This window comes from Centruroides vittatus, unplaced genomic scaffold (assembly GCF_030686945.1).
Source record: "Centruroides vittatus isolate TY-2023 unplaced genomic scaffold, ASM3068694v2 scaffold_2931, whole genome shotgun sequence".
In the NCBI taxonomy this organism is placed as follows: Eukaryota; Metazoa; Arthropoda; class Arachnida; order Scorpiones; family Buthidae; genus Centruroides; species Centruroides vittatus.
In genome coordinates this window covers 235638-243868 of record NW_027122696.1, presented here as the reverse complement: position 1 = coordinate 243868, position 8231 = coordinate 235638, and the positions used below count along the sequence as shown (strand labels likewise).

General features: G+C 31.6%; 1 long non-coding RNA gene across 1 annotated transcript; it reads right to left on the bottom strand.

Annotated features, from left to right (window-relative positions):
- Window positions 1–262: 262 nt before the first annotated feature.
- LOC136987979 (uncharacterized) lies at window positions 263–5854 on the bottom strand. Its single transcript, XR_010882707.1, has 2 exons — window positions 5748–5854; window positions 263–512 (listed from the first exon to the last, which is right to left on the bottom strand). It is a non-coding gene; the product is annotated as an uncharacterized lncRNA (long non-coding RNA).
- Window positions 5855–8231: the final 2377 nt, after the last annotated feature.

The window sequence follows — 8231 nt, the reverse complement described above, 5'->3', positions numbered from 1 at the left end:
CAAGTAAGTTTTCGATGACTCTTGTGTCTATCATCAAAATAACTTCAATTCGTCCCTTCTTACTCACAGCCACGTTTTAAATGCAAAAAATTCACAAATGTTAACATAACTACAAAGGTTTTGGAAGTATGGCACACTATGTACATAAAATTAACAATAAAAGATTTATATCAATTTCTGCGAATAAGTTAAAAAACTAGATTCGAATTTTTAGTTTAAATTTTTATTTACACGCTTAGTAACAACGAAATAACGACAGGTCTACTTACTGTCTTGAGTAAAATAAATGAATCTTCCTTTACTATCTGGTTTAGGTAAAATTTGACCAAAACTCAATGACAAAGCATGTTCCAATTTAGAAGGAAAAAGATCCTTAAAGTATTCAGGATATTCTATTCTCACTTCATAATAATTCTTCAGCATTTTCAAAGATCTTTGCATGTCATATTTTCTAGCACGAAGAATTCCAAGTAGAAAAATATCATCCATACGACATTTTATCCCTTGATCTTCTGTTTGGAATGTAAAAAATAATATAATGTACTAGCAGGTAGGCCCGAGTTAGGCAGGTAGGCAGGTAGGTTAGAGAATTTTTAGGTAAGTCTAAAAATATGTTGAATTTCCCTGAAAAACGAAAAAAACAGAAACTGTGTCTTGCACCTCGCTTTCTCTAACAATTCCATTGTTACTTAACACTTCTATTGTTGACACCCATTGTTGACACTTCCATTGTTGATGGAAGTGTTAAGCCTTAATCCTGTCCCTCTCCCGTAGGGAGGAATTTCGAAAAATCACTTCTTAGTGTGCGTACTCGTGACATACCCTAACTGTGTACCAAATTTCAACTTTCAACTCCTAACCGTTTGGGCTCTGCACTGATTATTATTATTATTATTATCAACTCGTCTCGATTATCTTATATATAAAATTCTCGTGTCACAATGTTAGTTACCGTACTCCTCCGAAACGGCTTTACCGATTTTTACCAAATTTTATATGCATATTCAGTAGGTCTGAGAATCGGCTACTATCTATTTTTCATACCCCTACACCATTTCCCCCCTTTCAAAAATATATTTATATATAAATTAAGGCTTTTATGTCCAACAGATGGCGCTACCTTCCGACGAACTAAGTTTGCTTTTCTGTCAGGCATTATGCTTTTCTGTGAGAATGGACTGAAGCAGATCATTTTCTATCTATCTATATAAATAATATATAACGTTCGTTTGTTCTTTTCTATGTTGTTTATATTAGTTTTAGTTTACGTTGTTTAGCATCGCGCGTGAGTTCTTTTGTATTTTATTTAAATTTGAAATTGGTTATTCGGAACAGTATTCGAATGTTGTTAGCCTGACGATGGCCATGGAATGGGCCGAAAACGTTTGTTTATGATTAAAGTTAAAGGTTCTCAGCATCAAGGTGTTGTTGTCTTACAGTGTAATAGAGTCTGAGTGAGGTTAGGAGAATAACTATTAATTATTCCTATTTTATTAAAATTATTACTTAATATAAATATTAATATAAATAAAATATAACGTTCGTTTGTTCCTACCGATTCCTTTGAAATTTTGACACAACGTTGCATTCGAATACGCACGTGTTTTTATATAATATACATGTCGAAATTCCCCCCAGTGGGGGGAGATGGACGGGATTAAGGCTTACCGTGAAGAACTCGGCTTCTATTATACTATTTTACATGCGTTTTTTGCGTTTTTAATTGCGTTTTAATAGGTTACGTCAACAGAATATACACTAAAAAGGGATTTTTCGATATTCCCCAGCGGGAAAAGTGACGGGATTAAGGCTTACTGTGAAGAACTCGGCTTTTATTATACTATTTTAGATGCGTTTTTGATTGCGTTTTAATAGGGTACGTCAAGAGAATATACACTAAGAAGGAATTTTTTGAAATTTCCCCCACGGGGGAAGTGTTACACATTTATAATAGATACATTTTGAGCCACAACAACGCGTGGCCGGGTCAGCTAGTCTTATATATAAAATTCTCGTGTCACAATGTTAGTTACCGTACTCCTCCGAAACGGCTTTACCGATTTTTACCAAATTTTATATGCATATTCAGTAGGTCTGAGAATCGGCTACTATCTATTTTTCATACCCCTACACCATCTCCCCCCTTTCAAAAATATATTTATATATAAATTAAGGCTTTTATGTCCAACAGATGGCGCTACCTTCCGACGAACTAAGTTTGCTTTTCTGTCAGGCATTATGCTTTTCTGTGAGAATGGACTGAAGCAGATCATTTTCTATCTATCTATATAAATAATATATAACGTTCGTTTGTTCTTTTCTATGTTGTTTATATTAGTTTTAGTTTACGTTGTTTAGCATCGCGCGTGAGTTCTTTTGTATTTTATTTAAATTTGAAATTGGTTATTCGGAACAGTATTCGAATGTTGTTAGCCTGACGATGGCCATGGAATGGGCCGAAAACGTTTGTTTATGATTAAAGTTAAAGGTTCTCAGCATCAAGGTGTTGTTGTCTTACAGTGTAATAGAGTCTGAGTGAGGTTAGGAGAATAACTATTAATTATTCCTATTTTATTAAAATTATTACTTAATATAAATATTAATATAAATAAAATATAACGTTCGTTTGTTCCTACCGATTCCTTTGAAATTTTGACACAACGTTGCATTCGAATACGCACGTGTTTTTATATAATATACATGTCGAAATTCCCCCCAGTGGGGGGAGATGGACGGGATTAAGGCTTACCGTGAAGAACTCGGCTTCTATTATACTATTTTACATGCGTTTTTTGCGTTTTTAATTGCGTTTTAATAGGTTACGTCAACAGAATATACACTAAAAAGGGATTTTTCGATATTCCCCAGCGGGAAAAGTGACGGGATTAAGGCTTACTGTGAAGAACTCGGCTTTTATTATACTATTTTAGATGCGTTTTTGATTGCGTTTTAATAGGGTACGTCAAGAGAATATACACTAAGAAGGAATTTTTTGAAATTTCCCCCACGGGGGAAGTGTTACACATTTATAATAGATACATTTTGAGCCACAACAACGCGTGGCCGGGTCAGCTAGTCTTATATATAAAATTCTCGTGTCACAATGTTAGTTACCGTACTCCTCCGAAACGGCTTTACCGATTTTTACCAAATTTCATATGCATATTCAGTAGGTCTGAGAATCGGCTACTATCTATTTTTCATACCCCTACACCATCTCCCCCCTTTCAAAAATATATTTATATATAAATTAAGGCTTTTATGTCCAACAGATGGCGCTACCTTCCGACGAACTAAGTTTGCTTTTCTGTCAGGCATTATGCTTTTCTGTGAGAATGGACTGAAGCAGATCATTTTCTATCTATCTATATAAATAATATATAACGTTCGTTTGTTCTTTTCTATGTTGTTTATATTAGTTTTAGTTTACGTTGTTTAGCATCGCGCGTGAGTTCTTTTGTATTTTATTTAAATTTGAAATTGGTTATTCGGAACAGTATTCGAATGTTGTTAGCCTGACGATGGCCATGGAATGGGCCGAAAACGTTTGTTTATGATTAAAGTTAAAGGTTCTCAGCATCAAGGTGTTGTTGTCTTACAGTGTAATAGAGTCTGAGTGAGGTTAGGAGAATAACTATTAATTATTCCTATTTTATTAAAATTATTACTTAATATAAATATTAATATAAATAAAATATAACGTTCGTTTGTTCCTACCGATTCCTTTGAAATTTTGACACAACGTTGCATTCGAATACGCACGTGTTTTTATATAATATACATGTCGAAATTCCCCCCAGTGGGGGGAGATGGACGGGATTAAGGCTTACCGTGAAGAACTCGGCTTCTATTATACTATTTTACATGCGTTTTTTGCGTTTTTAATTGCGTTTTAATAGGTTACGTCAACAGAATATACACTAAAAAGGGATTTTTCGATATTCCCCAGCGGGAAAAGTGACGGGATTAAGGCTTACTGTGAAGAACTCGGCTTTTATTATACTATTTTAGATGCGTTTTTGATTGCGTTTTAATAGGGTACGTCAAGAGAATGTACACTAAGAAGGGATTTTTTGAAATTTCCCCCACGGGGGAAGTGTTATACATTTATAATAGATACATTTTGAGCCACAACAACGTGTGGCCGGGTCAGCTAGTATATATAGATTATTATGTTTTAATTTAATGAATTTTTACATAAATATGTAATATTTATAAATAAATAAAACGGAATATATTTTAATTTTATAATATAGAAAAGTATCTATTATTTAGTAATTATCTGAGTGACACATTCCATTCTTTAAAGTTTATTTTAATTAATTGTTCGATAAAATGTAATTACTAAAGCATGATTCAAATAATTTTTCATTTTATTGTTTGACTAATTGTTCCAATTCTACAATGTATAATAAATGATTCTTTATTATTAACCGGTAAGCTGTAATTATCATTTCTGTTTTATTTACACGGCTAGATAACAACTAATACTTTGGATAATCAAGAATAAAATCTCGATTACATTCAAAATGTTAATTATAAATAATTCAAATTAATATAAAGAAAATGCTGTTATAAAATCTACATCAATTCTGTACAATAATATATATATATATATATATATAAATTTTTAACAGATTTGTGTCTATCTTAACGAGTGTGACTAATAGACATAAAATAAACATTAATTGAACGTTAATGTTTAGTAAGTGCAGACTTCCGGTGTAAGAATGCGTGTATTTATACTGGTGTACAGTACAGTACATATCAACCAAGTTATGCTCGTCTGTACATCCCATCATGGTGTAATGACCCTTACAAATATAAACTTTCAGCATTCAGGGCCTGATTAGAATACTTTTTTAAATTGTTCCAATATACAGGATCGCTTAAAAGAAATCAATGAAATTAAAGAAATTGCAACAACCTTAGAATATATAACAGACTCTAGAAGGACTCATTACGAGTTCTTAAGTAAATAAAGATAAAACTGTAAAAAACATCAATAGAATCAATTAATTTACATACACGAATTACTTTTTTATCTACTGTCAACTTTAAATTTATTTTTATGTTGTACTTTTTAACGTATATTTTATAGACCTTTATTTTTATTTCTATTTTGTTATATTTCATAATTTATTTATTTAATTCGTGTAATTTTAAATTTGTATTTAGAATAATTAAAATAAAAATAAATTGGAAAATAAAACGGAATGTTCTCTTTATGGAACGTTTTTTTTTTAAAAAAAAAACCTTCCGTACAAAAAACCTTCCGCCATACAAAATTACGGAAGGTTTTTTTAAAAAAAAACCTTCCGTAATTTTGTATGGCGCTATCTGTTATGCCATTTTATTTAAATTTTAATAATTATAATATTATTAATTATTATAAAATTGCAAAAAGCTTAATTTTGACGGTAGAGATGAGTTTTGTAAATATTGCAAATGCGAATAAGTAGTAAAAAACGTCATTAAGTCTGATCTCACACGATATATGAGACACAAGCTTTTTTATTTTTCCACCCTTTGAGCTTTAACCCTCGAAAATTGAATATCATCAATCTCCCAATGCACAAACTTCCCTGTAAGATTCAAAAATTTGAGACGAAAGACACAACAGTTATAAATATTAATGTAAGTGAACAAAACAGTTACCTACATTGTATTTATACTCAAAAAAGTAAGATAGAAGAAGTCTAAATATATTTAATTATTTTCTAATTGTAATTAAAATTTCTACTTACTTATAACCTTTTTAAATGCATGAAGTGCTTTATCGTCCCAAGGAATTCCTCTTTTTTCTTCCGGAAATATCGAATTTTTAATCTCCATTGCGATTAGAAAATTCTGTAAACATTATTTAATTTCAATTGAAAATGTTCGAAAGTTTATCATTAATATTTAAAATGTTATACGAGAAGGAAAATTTACTTTATATTCACCCTTCAATTTTACTCAGATTATAAAAGAACTGGCTTTTTCACTGCAAGTATCAAACCGGTTTTCTTATTATAAACGAGGAAGAATTTGCTTCCATGTCCCATATTAAATTGAATCAAAATTACAATTTTATAATTAATTAATTAAGAAAACTTAAAATATTTTGAATGTCATATTCCAAATTTTGAAAATTTTTAATATTATCATCTTAAGGGCGATTTACACTGGACCTGAAATGCCCGAAAAGTAACAAAGGGAAGCCATTTAAAAATTTTCATGTCAGCCAATGCGAGCAGGCGAGAGCTGAGGAGCAGCGCAAGCAAATAAAGAGGTTTCGACTCACGGTAGGGAAACAAAATCCGTATTGAAACGAATGCTATTACTGTATATAATTTAATTTCGATAAGCCTACACAACACAGTAAAGGGGTATTCATCTTTTGTTCTTCTTTGATCCATAGCTAGCATGTGGTTGGGGGTGTCTGCGCAACCAGTATGCTGCTGTGGGTGCCGCAGGAAGTCGAGCCTTCTCCACAATGCTTTTCCATTGCCTTCTATCCATGGCTGCCGCTTTCGCCTGCTTCAGATCAAGCCGTTGGTTCTTGAGGTCTTCTTTAATTTGTTCGGTCCACGTTTTCTTAGGTGCGGTGCGTTGGATTATCGATCCATCCGTTGTGAACACTATGGTTTTGTCCACATTTATTTTAAGACCATATGAATGAGCGATAATCGCAATATCATAAAGCGTGTCTGTGGCCATTGGATCGTTGTCAGCGAGAACGGCGGCAGAGACAGCGGCAGAACGGAGACAGTGCCGTTCTCGCCGAAGGGGTATCCATAAATTATGTCAGCATTGTTCTTGAAATTTTTAGTTCCTGTTGTACCAGTTTGTTTAACCTTCCATAATCCCCACCGCTCTTCAAACATACAACTAAATTCGAACCCCTTTAAACCCTTCATTATTTTACGAATGATGGATACCATAAGTAGAAACGAAACAAACAAGAAATTGCAAAATAAATATAATAAAATGCTTAAACCGTATAAAATTTAATGGAATAAACGAACGACCACTGAAGCTCAACTAATTAATACTCAATTTAATACTGATCATAAATACCCGCAACTAAATTATATATGCTTAGCAATTATATAAGGACTAATTTTCTGTAGAATGTCCCTTCGGGAGAAGTTTACCGTTGCAAGACTCATGTACTCATGTGTTGCGTTGTCTTATTCTATTCCTCCTGTCACTGTTAACTGATTTCTAGACTTTCTAGAACAAAAATTCTAGAACTTTATACCTATATTATAGATAACACTCTTTGATTTATCCATTTTAATTAATTACATAAATTTTATCGCTACCTTTTTTACATAAAGTAATTGTTATTACGTAATTTAATTGCATATGTGAAAAGTATTTCAATGCTATTTAATGTTTTTTTTTTGTTTTGCATGTTTAATTAAATTATAATCAAAATTAAAAATCCCTATTACAAAAACCGTTTCTACAAGTCTCGATATAATTCAATTATATATGCCCAAAAGCTTGTATTTTTAAATTCTCGTTTTAAAATTAACTATTTGAAAATCATTAACTTTGTAGGGTGGTCCAAAAACTGCTTAACTGATCTCCTGCCACCATAACTTAGGTTTACACAAGAACATTTATAGCCATAATATAGACCACTCGCATGTCGATATTAATTCGTTTTTTAAACATTTTTCAATAAAAAAAACATAATATTCTTGTATTCTCATAAAGATTAACTGACTGTTGGGACAACATTTATATTTTACAGACAAAATTAGCTCTACTCACCGCTGTGTTTACAGCTTCCTTCTGTAAAACGTAAGTGATTTTCTATTTGTTTTACACAATAGGATTGGTTGTTCGGCTTTGACGTCTTATCGCTTCAATCTCACAAATACTTATTTCCCAAGTTTTTGTCACCTGCATTGCCTAAATAATTATTATGGACGGCTTAATTAAGAATTTAATAGGATCTTAATTATCATTAACGTAATTACGTAAACATTTTACATACACCCTGTATAATTTTAAGAGAATTATTAAAACAGAATCTATAATTTAAAATAACTTACTGAGATATTAAATATTAGTACCACTAAATGCGGATCTTCATTATAAACACGGATTTATGTAAAAGAAATGGCAGAAATTTTCACATTATTTTGCATATTTCTTTAACAATTAGAATTTCAAAATGTTTTGAGATATTAACACTTCCACTTAAATTAATAGAGTTTTAACTTTATAGAACT